This window comes from Cnephaeus nilssonii (assembly GCF_951640355.1).
Source record: "Cnephaeus nilssonii genome assembly, chromosome: 7".
NCBI classification, from domain to species: Eukaryota; Metazoa; Chordata; class Mammalia; order Chiroptera; family Vespertilionidae; genus Cnephaeus; species Cnephaeus nilssonii.
Window position 1 is genome coordinate 89668111 of NC_137078.1, and position 15646 is coordinate 89683756.

Consider the following 15646-nt stretch of genomic DNA (forward strand, 5'->3'; position numbering starts at 1 on the left):
GCTTTTGCTGCAATGTGTACTGCATGATCTCTGCATTGTTGTAAACAGAACTTGGTCAGACTTGCCCTTTCCATTTCTTTGATGAAAAGATTTCTTTGCATCTCTTCCTTAGGCTAGTCTGCTGTAGCATTGGAGGCTCTTCTACCCTTTGGAAAAACCTGAAGAGAAAAGAGTTTTTGAAGCAGTCAGTTTGTGTTGGGGTTTTTCTTGGCTAGGATTTCTCTAGCTGTTAGCCTTTCCTTAGGTCTAGTACACAGAAACAATGTCTAGCAAAGGTGTATTGTACCTGTCCAGGGAAGAGACTACTACCACTAGTCAGTAGAAATGCAGAGTATAAGAATGGAAGCATATTGAATTAGACTGAATAATGATTAAGGGTAGATGAAGCAATTATATCTACTGGAAGAGAACTTTAGGATCAGGCAGACCTGGATTTAATTCCTAGTTCTGCTGTTTATGACCAAATTGCTTAACCTCCCTGAGTCACAGTTTTCTTATCTACAAGTAGAAGTACTAATAATACCTAGTTCTTAGGGCTGTCTTAAGGATTAATTGAACTTAAATTTCTGACATTGAACAGAATGCATAGATATAGTGCTGTGAGCTGTTTACCTTTCTGAAGTTGAGTTCCTCATTAAAATTGGGATATTAGGCCCTAGCCAGTTTGGTTCAGTGGATAGAGCATCAGCCTGTGGACTGAAGGGTTCCAGGTTCGATTCTGGTCAAGGGCACCTGCCTGGGTTGCTCAATCCCCAGTAGGGAGTGTGTAGGAGGCAGCTGATCAATGGTTCTTATCATTGATGTTTCTATCTTTCCCTCTCCCTTCCTCTTCGAAATCCATACTCTTATTAATTAATTAATTAATTTATTTATTTATTTAACAACCTCCTGTGGTCCCCCCTCCCCCCACCAGGCCCATTTGGGACTGTGTGAGACCGCCCTGATTGCTCACCTGGCCAAGGGACCCCACCTGTGCACGAATTCGTGCACCAGGCCTTTAGTATATCTATAATAATAAAAGCACAATATGCAAATTGACCGAACAACAGAACGACCTTCCAGACGACCATCTGGAAGACCACGCTATGACATGCACTGGCGCCAGGCCAGCCAAGGCGGGTGTGATGCGATTGGTCAGGGGGCCCTGCCATTGCCCCACGATTGCCCCTGCAGAGGGAGGCCTAGGCCACTCTCTGCGGGGCGATGGATCGGGGGTGGGGGGGAGCTCTTTGATCGATCGCCCTGCAGAGGGAGGCCCAGGCTATCTGGCTGGCGGTGCTGTGGCAGGTGGGCGGGGCCTCCCTCTGTGGGGTGATTGATCGTGGAGCTCCTGGACTGCGAGAGGGTGCAGGCTGGGCTAAGGGATCCCCCCCCCCGCCCCCCGGAATGCACAAATTTCGTGCACTGGGCCATACACACACACACACACCACACACACACACACACACACACACACACAATATCTGCTGGAGAGGACTTTTACTCATTCTTTAATCAGTTAACTGCCACATCCCATTTGCATCTATAGATGATTATGGTGTACAAAGGGTTAAAATCTAGTTTAGACATCTTTGCTTCTATGAAACCTTTCCTGACTCCATAACTCAACTCCTTTTCTACTTCGTACTTCTATTGTTGCATATATATATTTAATATATTTTTATCGATTTTAGAGAGGAAGGGAGAGGGAGAGAGAGATAGAAACACCAGTGATGAGAAAGAATCATTGATTGGCTGCCTCTTGCATGCCCCCTACTGGGGATTGAGCCCACAATCTGGGCATGTGCCCTTGACTGGAATTGAACCTGGTACTGTTAAATGCTGTGATATGGATAAACCTTGAAAACACAGTGGCAAGTAAAAGCAGACAGACACAAAAGTCTACATGTTGTATGATTCTGTTTATGTGAATTGTCCAGAATAGGTAAATCCATAGAGATAGAAAATAGATTATTATTGCCAGGGACTGGAGATAAGGGAGGTAGGGGAAATGGAGAGTTACTGCTAAGGGCATGGGTGTCTTTTTGGAATGATTAAATAGTCTGAAATTATATAGTGATAATGGTTGCACAACCTGTGAATATACTGAAAAACAAACCCCACAATAAAATGTATAGTCTAACATTTTATAGTATGTGAATTATAGCAATATATATATATATGTGTGTGTGTGTGTGTGTGTGTGTGTGTGTGTGTGTGTGTGTGTGTATATATATATATATATATATATTTTTTTTTTTTTTTTATTGATTTTTTACAGAGAGGAAGGGAGAGGGATAAAGAGTTAGAAACATCGATGAGAGAGAAACATCGATCAGCTGCCTCCTGCACACCTCCTACTGGGGATGTGCCCACAACCAAGGTACATACCCTTGACTGGAATCGAACCTGGGACCTTTCAGTCCACAGGCCGACGCTCTATCCACTGAGCCACACCGGTCAGGTTGCAATATATATTTTTATTTGTTTGTTTAAAAACACACAGAGAGACACAAAAGTGAATTTCTCACTCATGCCCTCTCAGGAAAAAGAGAAAAATACCAGCACAAGGTTAATGCACCAGTCTCAATTCAGTATTATTGAGCAAGGCATGTCCTCTAAGTAGGAATATACAGATAAACACTCTTCTTATGCTATTCATCCTATCTAATAAAAGAATAATATGCAAGTTGACCATCACTTCACACAAGATGGCTGCCCCCATGTGGACACAAGATGGCCGCCACAAGATGGCCAGCAGGGGAGGGCTGTTGGGAGGGACCAGGTCTGCAAGGGAGGGCAGTTGTGGGCGATCAGGCCAGCAGGGGAGGGCAGTTAGGAGAGACCAGGCCGGCAGAGGAGGGAAGTTGGGGACGACCGGGCCTGCAGGCCAGGGCAGTTGAGGGGGACCCAAGCCTGCAGGGGAGAGCAGTTGGGGGAGACCAGGCCTGCAGGGGAGGGCAGTTAGGGGTGACCAGGCCTGCAGGGGAGGGCAGTTAGGGGTGACCAGGTCTGCAGGCGAAGGTAGTTAGGGGCAAAGAGGCTGGCTGGGGAGCAGTTAGGCATCAGTTAGGCTGTCAGGGGAGTGGTTAGGGGGTGATCAGGCTGGCAGGCAGAAGTGGTTAGGGGCAATCAGGAATGCAGTCAGGCGAGCACTTGGGAGCCAGCAGTCCTGGATTGTGAGAGGGATGTCCGAATGCCCGTTTAGGCCCGATCCTGGGCCTAAACGGGCATTCGGACATCCCTCGAGGGTTCCCAGATTGGAGAGGGTGCAGGCTGGGCTGAGGGATACACCCCCCGTGCATGAATTTCGTGCACCAGGCCTCTAGTAATTTATATAAGTGACAAAGGTAACCAAATGATTATCTACACTAATAAAAGAGTAAGATGCAAATTGTACCTTTGTGATGCCCACCAGCCAATCAGAAGTGAGTATGCAAATTAACCAAACAAAGATGGTGAGTTAATTTGCATACGCAGGCACTGAGCAGCTGGGGGCGGGGCGGGACACTTGCATTGTCACCATGGTGACGATGCAGGCGTTCTGCACCGCCCGAGGCCTCTGGGTAGCGTGGGAGGTGGAAAGGCGGCTCCGGGTCCAGGCCAGAGCGAAGGTGGTGTTGGCAGCCAGGCGAAGAAGGCCCATTCTTGCACAAATCATCGTGCATTGGGCCTCTAGTAACAATATAAGTGCAGCCCTGCCTGGTTTGGCTTAGTGGACATGTGCCTTTGATCAGAATCGAACTTGGGACTGTTCAGTCCACAGGCTGATGCTCTATCCACTGAGCAAAACTGGCTAGAGCTGGCTATTTGTCTTTTTATTGTTGAGTTGTAAGAATTCTCTGTATATTTTGGATACTAGTATCTGATTAGATATATGACTTGCAGATATTTTCCCTGAGTTTTTGGATCTATATGCCTAGAATTCATTGCCCAACTCATACATATATATGAGATAGTAGAACTAGAGGTTTTGAAAGAGCATATGTTGATTGAAGTGATTGCCATACTACAGGTTATACTGAAGTTATGGAGTTCTAGAAACTTTGGGTTATACGAAAGGTAGTTGAGTATTTGACGAGGAACTGGGGAAATTTGAGTTTTAGACCTAGCATTGCCATAGCCAGATAGTATGACCTTAGCATATCATGTAATTTTTCAGGTTCTCGGTTTTCTCATCTGAAAAGTGATTTGGACTAGATAGTCTTTAAGATAACCACTAAAGTTGTGTGAAATAGAAACATCGATGAGAGAGAATCATAGGTCAGTGCTCAACCACTGAACCACATCGACTGGGCTCCATTGATTTTTAGAGAGAATGGAAGGGAGAAGGAGAGACAGAAACATCAATTGGTTGCCTCCCACATGCGCCCGGACCAGGGCCAGGGATCGAGCCTGCAACCGAGGCATGTGCCTTGACCAAAATCAAACTCTGGATCCTTCAGTCCCACGGCCAATGCTCTATCCACTGAGCCAAACTGGCTAAGGCCAAAAGTGATTTTTTAAAAAATATTGGACAATGAAATGTGTCAACATTTAGAAGATCCACATATCTGTCAGCTTAGTGAACTAGTATTCCAAATGATCAATGCATGATTTTATAAAATCATGCTTGGGTAAAAGATTCATTCAAAGGGCAAGGTAGACCAATTGATTTTAATGTAACAGAATATAAAATGTTAATGTATATGGCTTCAGGTTCCACATTGTTAGTACCTGTAAGAAATTGCCACTTGTCAAGTTATGTAGTTTCAAATTGGATTTGTCGGATTGTTTTATGTTTAGATGCAGTGTAAACATTTTTAGTAAGTAATATTACATAGATGATGCTGTGTCTGTCATATGGGAGGCACATAATATTAGTCTGTCCCATTAATGTTGATGGTAAATTTGATCTCCATTGTAAAGGTACCTGCTGTTCTATGTAGCTAATTTGTGGGGTGACTTTTAAACAATGTGAATATCCTATTCTCCTACCAAATGGTTTTAGCATCTGCTAATGATCCTTGTCTGAATCAGTTATACTTTGGTGGTTGTGATTATAGTTGTTAATATCTGCTTTAATAATAACAGCAATAAAAACCAAATTGTGTTTTCAAAATACTTGTGAACTTAGAAAGCTCTATTCATATATATTGTCACTGCAGTTCTGTGGTTTAGTTTCCCATCATAGACACTTCTGAGCCCAAACTCTTCTGAGCCCAGAGCTACTTAAGAAGAAAGGATGTGGCCTAGTCTAGACTGGAAGTTAGTTGTCTTTGCCTTGGGTAGTTTTTACTGTTCCTTACCTCTTTTGCTGATATTTCTTGTGTTTTTAGTGGTTCAATTTGTAGATCCTATAATAATCTCAGGATCAGTTTTTGTCTAATTATGTGTTAAAACTTGTATTGTCAATCTACCAAGTAGTTATAGCTTAGAGAAATGCACATATTAATCTTTTTAAGAGAAACATTCCTCCCCATCAACTTCTTATGAAAAATTTCAAACTTACAGAAAAGATAATAGTAGTCTAATAAATATTCATACCTTTCACCTGGATTCAATAATTGTTAACTGTTTGCCTCATATTTGTGTAGCTATAAATATCTGTATCCAGTTTTTCTTAACTATTTGATAACCCTTCAGTACGTGGGCTGACACTCTATCCAGTGAACTAAACCAGTGGGGGCTAAAGCATATTTTTTACTTAATTAAAGATATAACTGGAAGGGTGTGCCAGAAAAGACTATAATTGAGCATTTATTGGGTGATCCCAGTGTAGTTAGTTGGTTAGATGCTGTGGGAGATGAAGAAGTAGAAAACATTATTCATGCTCTTGAGAAGAACTATAGCATTAGCTGAGAGGAAACAAACTCAATCTCTCTTGTTTTGGTTACTATTTATTGACTGTCTTCTGCATGCCAGGTAGGTAGTGTTCTAGGTACTGGGGTACAGTGGTGAACAAGAATGACAGAATTCTTGTCTTCATGGAGGTTACATGCTAGTTGGGAGAGACAAGCAGTAAAAATATCAACAGAATACTTTCAGATAGAGAGAGGAAAATAAAACAGTTTGATACAGTAGGGCAGTGGTCGGCAAATCGTGGCTCACGAGCCACATGTGGCTCATTGGCCCCTTGAGTGTTCTAACGCCACTTCTTCAAAATAGACTCGCCCAGGCCAAAAACCGACTTCTGCGCATGGGCCACGAAGTTTCAATAGCACTGTACGTGCGCGCCCGCACGTGGTATTTTGTGGAAGAGCCACACTCAAGGGGTCAAAGAGCCGCATGTGGCTCGTGAACCGAGGTTTGCCGACCACTGCAGTAGGGAGTAACGAGAGAAGGCGGGTGCAACTTTGGCTAGGATTGTCAGGGAAGGCATTTCTGAGGAAGTGACATTTGAATTGTTTTTGAATAGGTTTGATGAGATGGAGGTAATTCCAGGCAGGTGAAATGTCCGGGCAAAGGTGTAACATGAAGGAGTTTGTACTTAGGAAATAATGAATAGGTCAGTCTGTCCAGAAAAGGAAAAAAGATAATGGCCAGCATGCCAGGGCCTTGAGTGACAGACTAAAGAACTTATACTTTAGTCTGTAGTTGTAGTGGGTACTTCTCATAAATCTTATTTATATTTTGGTCACTTGTATTCTAAATCTGTATATACTCAACTAATATTTATTGTCTACTGTGTGTACACTTTTATTCTTTGAAATTATAACAGCCTTGATCACTTGCAGATGTAAAATTGAATTGTGATTCTGGCACATGGTTTGTATATAGATATAGAAACAGATGCAGAAAACGAATGAATCAGGAAAACAACATTCTTTTAAGTGATCTTATTTCCGTAGGAAGTTTGATGGGGTGGGGTTTGTTATTTAGTAGATGCTGAGTAGTTGAAGGATTTTGTTGTTGAGAGGTGGATTGGGGGAAATGTTGAAACTATAAGAAAAAAGGTTATGCTGGTGTTAAAATGTGTTGTAAGATTGCAAATCTCATTGTTATCTTTATAATCTGAATTTTGGTAGGGCAATGCTCATTTATGTTTGAGGGCTAAAAATAATGGTGAGCCTAATGATGAGATTTTCTTACCTTGATCATTATTTAAAATACAACCACATATACATACATATACACAATTCCAATAGCTCCTTAACTAACTAGCTAACTCTTCACTCATTAATTCACCTCTTTCACTTACCCATATCCCATTGACTGTAAAAAGATTTTATCATTCCTTACCAAGCTCATTGATAAAATGCATTTTTATGGCATTAATTAGGACCAATGCTATATATACTAGAAGTCTTTTATTTAAGATTATTGAGAGTTTTTTCTGTACTCTGCTTAGTTCTCGTTAGCTGTGGAGGACTAAGCCAATATATAGGCTTATGCTGATAGTGTTTATTGGCTGTCCCTAAGAATCATAGCTTTTATAGCTGGAAGAAATTATCTGGACTCTTTTATCAACCCATTTTATAGACCTGGCAACTACTGTTCTGAATGGATAAGTTCCTCAGCACGAAAGGAGGGAATTATTATGTGGATATAGAAGAGTTCAGTCTCCTTGCCATTACCCCCATTCCTTGTGGTGAGATCATTGTTAGTCCTTCTCAAAACAAAACAATATATTGATGTTTATATCTCAGTTCTCTGCCATCAATAAACTTAATAATGTAGTTGGAGAAATAGGACTTAGACATAAAAAGATTAATAATTGGGTAAACCACATCCTCTCTTTTTTAAGGATAAATTAGTTGGAGTTTAGGACATTTATCTCTTTTAATGATCCAGATACATTTGGGACTTTTAATAATGTTGATCTTATAAGTTGAATATTACATTAGGCTTTTATTCTGTCATCAAGGTTCAAATTACACTAATAATTATCTTTGTATAACACTTTACAGTTTATGAAGTGTTTTTAAAGGCATTATTACTTTTGAATTTTAGGGCCCATTGTTTTTTTCTTTTTTTAATATATTTTACTGATTTTTTACAGAGAGGCAGGGGGAGGGATATAGAGTTAGAAACATCAGTGAGAGAGAAACATTGATCAGCTGCCTCCTGCACACCCCCTACTGGGGATGTGCCGGCAACCAAGGTACATGCCCTTGACTGGAATCGAACCCGGGACCCTTCAGTCTGCAGGCTGACGCTCTATTCACTGAGCCAGACTGGTTAGGGCTAGGGTACCATTGTTAGTTGGGGAGGCAAGAATTATTTTAGAGCTGCAACTTGAGTTCAGATTTTATTTCATGTCCATCTCTTAGTGTATTAAACAACATTGCTTTTGTAGTTTCACTTGCTTTATATCCAGATTTCCATAGTAATACATTATATTTTGATAGGTTCCATTTTGGAATAAACCCAGTATTTTTTTTTTTTTTAACTGAAAAGGCTATATTTTCCAATACTTTTTATTTATTATTCAAAGGGAGTTGAGTGAACTTGATTTTTTGTTTTAAAACTAAAGTTGAACTAAAGAATTTCATCTTGGGCAGATTCTTGCGTTTGAACTAAAATATCTTATTTAACTCTTGGAATCAGTAAACATTTATCAGATATCTTTTGTATGGCAGGTGTAGCACAGGCGATGGATGGTGGGCAGAGCCTTAGGAATGAAAGTGTTACAATGAAAAAAAGGAAGAATTTAAACTCAAGTAGACCTGAGTTTGAATCCCAGCCTATTTATTTATTACTTACATATTACTTCTTGGAGCTTCAAATTCCTCATCTATAAAATGGAGATAATAATACCTATCTTGTAGGAAGAACTGTTTTGAGGATTAGGGTGATATATATAAAGCATAGTATGTGCTTTATAAGATACTAGAGGCCCAGTGCACAAAATTCATGCACTTGGGGGGGGTGACGGTGGGGGTGGAGTGGGGGTCCCTCAGCACAGCCTGTGCCCTCTCGCAGTCCAGGAGCCCTTGGGGGATGTCCGCCTGCTGTGGAGGCGGGAGAGGCTCCTGCCAACGCCACTATGCTCGCCAGACGGGAGCCCAGCTCAGGGCTTCTGGCTGAGCGGCACTCCCCCTGTGGGAGCACACTGACATGCTCCTGCGTTGAGTGTCTGCTCCCTGGTGGTCAGTGTGCGTCATAGCGATCGGTCGTTCTGGTGTTCGGTTGATTTGCATATTAGCCTTTTATTATGTAGGATTATTGTGATAAGCAAATGAATAGACAAATATTTGTGTGTGATGAGAGTTAGCTGAGTCTTGACAGAAAGTGTTTGGCTGACTTGATACAGAATAGAGTGAAGTGATATTGGCTGCCAACATACTATGTTCTGCTTTTGTTGAAACTTGCAGTTCTCACACTGGTGTTTGCCAACATTGTATTTGACTCCTCACAGTAGAAGCCAAGTCATTCCTGTACAGTATGTGTAAGTCATTTGGAAACATTTGTAGGATGGACTTTTAAACCTCTAGTGCAGTTTAGTTGAGGGGGGAGAATCTCAGGTTACCACAGAGTAGTGAAATCAGGTGGCAGGATGCCTCTCTGGGTTGGCACCTGGATTCAGTTTCCTGAATGATGTAACCATCAAAAGGAAGACTTGCCACCCAGGGTGAAATGTTTGATGACAGTGAGTGTGGCAGGTGAACTGAATAGGATAGGATGAAAAGATCAAGAACTTACTTTGTTTGTTGAAGTAGTGCTTTATTCATCTGTAAACATTTATGGAGCACCTACTACATGCTTGCTAGATATGGTTCTGGGTACTAGGAATACAGTGGTAGTGGTGGGAAGCCTCTTTTCTGATATTGTAGAGCTTACATTCTAGTGAGGGAGAGAGCAAATAAATATAAAATACAGTGACTCTCAGGTAATGCTAAGTACCATGGGAGAAATAAAACAGGAGAGGCAAGTAGCAAGTTAGAGAAGGGGTGTTTTTATTTTTTAATATACATAATTTTATTACAAAATAAACACACAAAATGCAACAGTCTAGAAAACCCAAAATTTACTATTGATACTAATTCCTATGAGTTTGCTGTGCTACCATACACAAGAAATTAAAGAAACCATTAAATATTTAGAAACATTTAACATCAGAAGCCTTAAAATCTAACTGTATGTAGTAGTCCCTCAAAAAGCTACAACCTGCATTTTTTATAAAAGTATTTTCTCTACAAAGAATCTTACCAGCTATACAAAAATCTGTACAGTTTTTATACTGAAGCTAATATTGAGCTGCACTTGAATTCACATTCTTTTTAAAAAAAGAAATATATTGATTGATTCAAAGAGGAATGGAATGGAGAGGGAGAGAGAGAAAATCAATGATGAGAGAGAATCATTGATCGGCCGCCTCCTGCATGCCCCCTACTGGGGATCGAGCCTGCAACCCGGGCATGTGCTCTTGACTGGAATCAAACCCAAGACCCTTCAATCTGCAGGCTGATGCTCTATCCACTGATCCAAACCAGCTAGGGCTGAGTTCACATTCTTAGCAAAACAATTGCCTGAGAGTGCACACACATACTCCGCACACATCATTACAGGACAGCCTTTATTCTTCATCTTCATCCTCTTCTTCCTCATCATCATCTTCCTCTTCCTCCTCCTCCTCATCTTCTGGTTCATTTTTCTTCTTCGAGCTACTTGGCCTGCTAGGGCCCTTCTTTCCCATTTCACGTTTGCCCTTGGCACGGTATGCAGCAATATCCTTTTCATATTTCTCCTTTAGCTTAGCTGCTTTTTGTTCATATGGTTGCTTATCTTTGGCTGATTGGTCTGACCACATTTCACCCAGTTTTTTTGCAGTATCCCCAATGGATAAACCAGGGTGTTCACTTTTGATTTTGGGGCAATGTCAGAGCAAAACAGGAAGAAGGCCAATGGAGGCCTTTTAGAAGCATTGGGATCTTCTCTTTCCTTTCTTGTCCTTTGGGGAGAACATAATTTTTCATCTCCCGGTGATAGCGAGCTTTGTCACTCTTTGCCATATCTTCGAACTTGGACTTTTCCTTTGCAGACATGGTCTTCCATCTCTCTGAACATTTCTTGGAGAACTCGGAAAAATTGATGGAAGAGTTGGGGTGTTTCTTCTGGTCCTCTTCCCGCCAGGTTTGCAGGAAGAAGGCATTCGAGGCCATCTTGCCCCGCGGCTTGTTGGGGTCTCCTTTACCCATGATGACAGATGGGCGTCCACCTAGTGGTAGGTTTTCCTCAGAGTCCTGTCGAGTGGCCAGGTCTGACCGAGACGCTCTCCGGCATGAAGTGGTTTATCGCTAAGCCAATCCTCAACCTCTTGTTTTCAGGGTGTTTATTTTTATTAATTTTATTGATTTTTTAAATATTTTTAATTAATTAATTTTTGAGAGAGAGAGAGAGAGAGAGAGAGAGAGAGATTAAAGAAACATTGATGTGAGAGTGAAACATCGATCGATGGGCTGCTCCTGCACACTCCCTACCAGGGATTGAGCTGCATCCTGGCCATGTGCCCTGACCAGGAACTAAACTGGCAATATTTCGGTGCACAGGATGATGCCCAATCAATTGAGCCACACTGGCTGGGGCTGGCTGCTCATTTTTAGAGAGGATCTCACTTAGGGATGATAGGGAAGACTTCTCTGAGAAGTAACAAATGAACAGAGCACAGAATAAAGCCAGTGAGTGACCCTGTAAAAAAAGGAGCCCAAATGATGATGTTTTAAAAAAAAATTTAAATTTTTTATTGTTTAAAGTATTACATATGTCTCCCTTTCCCCCCCATTGACCTCTCCCAGGCCATTCCCACCCCCCAGCACATCAAATGATGGATTTTTAAGTAACCCTTTATTTATTTTTAAATCTTTATTGTTGAAAGTATACATATGTCCCCTTTTTTCTCCCATTGACCCCTTATAGCCAGTCCCCCTGCCTCAGGCCTTTACTCCCCTATTGTCTGTGTCTATGGGTTATGCATACAAGTTCTTTGGTTGATCTCTTCCTACTCACCCCCTTTAGAAGGGTCTTTGGTAGGAAGAGTGGAGGTAGCACTGACTTCACAAGTTGCTTTAGGGGGTGGTGGAGGAGAGGATTTCCTTGTTAAATGATTGAAATTAGCCCATATTAATTCTCAAGTGTCTATTGTAGGGATGGAGTGGGTCTGGTACAGTTGAAAATCAGCCTTCATGTCATCTTTGGAACATATACTAGAGGTTACACCACTCCAGAAAACAAACATTTAGGTATCCAGGAGACTTAACAATTCTCCCTTCACCACACATAGTACTTTGAAAAGTAGTATATAGTCTTGGATTATATCAGAATATAAATGTGAATCTATGGGCTCCACAACAGGTCCAATAAATCAGAATATTTGAGGATGGTACCTCAAATTTTAACAAGTTATTCCATATTCATACTGAAGTTTGAAAATTACTGTTTGTAATCTTGTTGATAGAAATCATTTTTATCCCAGGCTTAGTGGGTGGTCAGGCAAGTACCTGCTTATTTAAGATTCATTACTTTTCATAATTTCCATTGGAGCTTGCATTTCCTTTTGCTTGATTCAATTCTTGGCTTTAATCTCTGTTACACTGTAGCTTCCATATTAAGATGTGTTGATAAGTCAGCAGAAAACAAAACTATTGTCCTCTTTGCTTTCATTATTTTGCATTTTCACCATCAGCCACATCCCTAGGAAGGAGCAACCTTTGAAAGGAGAATGCTGAATTGGCTATATAGATTGATGTGCTTTAGAAAAAAAATTGCTTATATTCAATAGTTTTTTTGCGTTCTGTTTGTTGAAAATTCTAGTTATTGTGTTTAAGGTTTTAAATTTTTTCATAGGTCTTTAAATCTCTAATATGCAAAATGCTAAATGAAAGAGAAAACAGAATAAAGATATTGAGGTATTTAATATATTTAATAGTAGACATCAATAAATATTAATTTGATGTAAGGAAAGGGATGGAAACAACTAGCAATGGCAAATTTAAACCATCTGCAGATGGTCAAACCAGATCCTTAAAGGTGGACACACTGTTGAAGAAAGTATGCACTGTGTCCCCCATGTTTAATTTTAGTGGTACCACTGATGTTCATTGTCAGGTTGTGGGAAGACTAGTAGCTAGGAAGCCTATCTTACCAGGACCCATCTCCAGGCCAGTAGCTAAGCTTAAGACTTCAGTACCTTGCCTTTTGGGTACTGTTAGGGCTACTGTCTTCCTTTCTTGGAGGTTGAACCTTTTAGAAACTGAAAGGGCCTTAGAATGAATGAAAGTCTATACTTTTTATTTTACTGTTAAAGAAACCAAAATTCAGAGAAATGAAATTTTCTCCAAGGCCTTGATATTAGAATATGAAGCCTGGAAATGTGGTTTTCTTCAATGGGGCCATCCATTTGAGTCATTTTTTTTTAAGTGCCCTTTTCTCCCTGGCTGGTGTGGGTCAGTTGGTTGGGCGTCATCCAGTGCACCAAAAGGTTGCTGGTTTGATGGTCAGGGTACCTGTCCTGGTGTTGGGCCTGATGCCCGGTAGGGGGCATGCAGGAGGCAGCCTATTGGTGTTCTCTCTCTCTCTCAAATACACACACACACACACACACACACACACACACACACACACACACACTAGAGGCCTGGTGCATGAAATTCGTGCACGGGGTGGGGGTGGGGTGGTCCCCTCAGCCCAGCCTGCACCCTCTCCAAGCTGGGACATCCCTCTCACAACCTGGGACCACTGGCTCCTAACTGCTCACCTGCCTGCCTCCCTGATTACACCTAACTGCCCCCCCCTGCTGGCCTGGTCACCCCCAACTGCCCCCCCTGCAGGCGTAGTCGCCCCCAACTGTCCCCCCCCCCCCCCGCCGGCCTGGTTGCCTCTTAATGCCCCCCCGACTGGCCTGGTCGCCCCTTACTGCACCCCCTGCTGGAGTGGTCGCCCCTAACTGCTCCCCCCTGCCAACCTGGTCGCCCCTCACTGCCCCCCTCTGCTGGCCTGGTCACCCCCAACTGCCCCCCTGCCGGCCTGGTCGCCCCACACAGACTGTTTGGTCGTCCGTTCGGTTGTTTCGGATGCGATGGTCGCTTAGCCTTTTATATATATATATAGATATATATATTTAAAAAGATGTGCCCCTTTTGGCTCTGGCCAGGTAGCTCAGTTGGTTAGAGTGTTGGTCCAATAAGCCAAGGTTGCGGGTTTGATTCCTGGTCAGGGCACACATATAAGAATCAACAAATGAATGCATAAATGAGTGGAACAACAAATCGATATTCTCTCTCTTCCTCTCTCTAAAATCAATAAGTTTTTAAAAAGAGTGCTTTTTTAAAAAAAAGAAAATATGATAAAATGTTTCCCTTTCTCCCAAAGAATGTTATCTTTTCTGTTCAAGGGTTTCTTGTAGTCATTCCATGCTGTTGGTTATTTTTGACTTTGCCTTTCCAGTGTTTGGGAGGCCCTATTAGGGTGTGAATGGCAATTTATATCTTACTTTTAGTAGAACTTAGGTAAAATTTAAGATAACTCTTGAAATTAAGGCAGATGGGAGGAACAGTAACTGGCCCTGAGTCACACTGCAAAGCAGCAGAGGAGGAGGAGGGTTCACAAGGAGTTGGTCTTTTGGCATGGTACCAAGTACAGGGTGGGGCAAAAGTAGGTTTACAGTTGTTCGTATGGAAAATAATCCTATATAATAAAAGGGTAATATGCATATTGACCGTCACTCAAACACACAAGATGGCTGCCCCTATGTGGTCAAAGATGGCTGCCCCCATGTAGACACAAGATGGCCGCCACAAGATAGCCAGCAGGGGAGGGCAGTTGGGAGGGACCAGGCCTGCAGGGGAGGGCAGTTAGGGGTGACCAGGCCTGCAAGGGTGGGCAGTTAGGGGTGACCAGGTGGCAGGGGAGGGCAGTTAGGGGTGACCAGGCCTGCAGGGGAGGGCAGTTAGGGGTGACCAGGCCTGCAGGGGTGGGCAGTTGGGGGGACCAGGCTGGCAAGGGAGGGCAGTTAGGGGCAACCAGGCCTTCAAGGGAGGACAGTTAGGGGGCGACCAGGCCGGTAGGGGAGGGCAGTTAGGGGTGACCAGGCCAGCAGGGAAGGGCTGTTGGGGATGACCAGGCCTGCAGGGGAGGACAGTTGGGGGCGACCAGGCTGGCAGGGGAGTGGTTAGGGGCTGATCAGGCTGGCAGGCAGGCAAGCGGTTGGGAGCCAGCAGTCCTGGATTGTGAGAGGGATGTCCGACTGCCTGTTTAGTCAGACATCCCTCAAGGGCTCCCAGATTGGAGAGGGTGCAGGCTGGCTTGAGGGACAACCCCCCCTCCCCTCATGCACAAATTTCGTGCACCAGGCCTCTAGTAAAATAAATAACAATACAAGAATAAACTTTCTTGTACACGTATTTACTTTCTTTTCTCTCCTTTTCCTTAGCCACTTAACTCTTGTAAACTTAGTCTTACAAGAGGTATAGTGTGGCAGAAGAGGCTTGAGTGGATTGGATTCTAAGTCTTAGGTCCAATTTTGCTTCAAGTCTCCATTTCATCTTTTTGGGCCTTATTTTCCCCATCTTTAAAATGAAAGGCTGAACTTGATGATAATTGATCCAGGAATCTCTCTAGCTCTGATTCTCTTTGATTTCATGAATCCAGGAATGGCCACAGCTTGCAGTTAGCTTTGACACACAGAATAGATTCTGCATTGGAACTGTTACCACAATACGCCTTGGGTGGTCTCAGGCTAATTTTTTTT

At 42.5% G+C, this 15646-nt stretch overlaps 1 protein-coding gene and 1 pseudogene across 7 annotated transcripts in view; one reads left to right on the top strand and one right to left on the bottom strand.

The window, feature by feature from the left end:
- LUZP1 (leucine zipper protein 1) overlaps positions 1-15646 on the top strand; it is a 108769-nt gene that overhangs the window by 56696 nt on the left and 36427 nt on the right. The window lies entirely within an intron of this gene.
- On the bottom strand, positions 8872-13484 carry LOC307103454 (high mobility group protein B2-like; annotated as a pseudogene). Its single transcript has one exon. The product of its transcript is annotated as a high mobility group protein B2-like (transcript).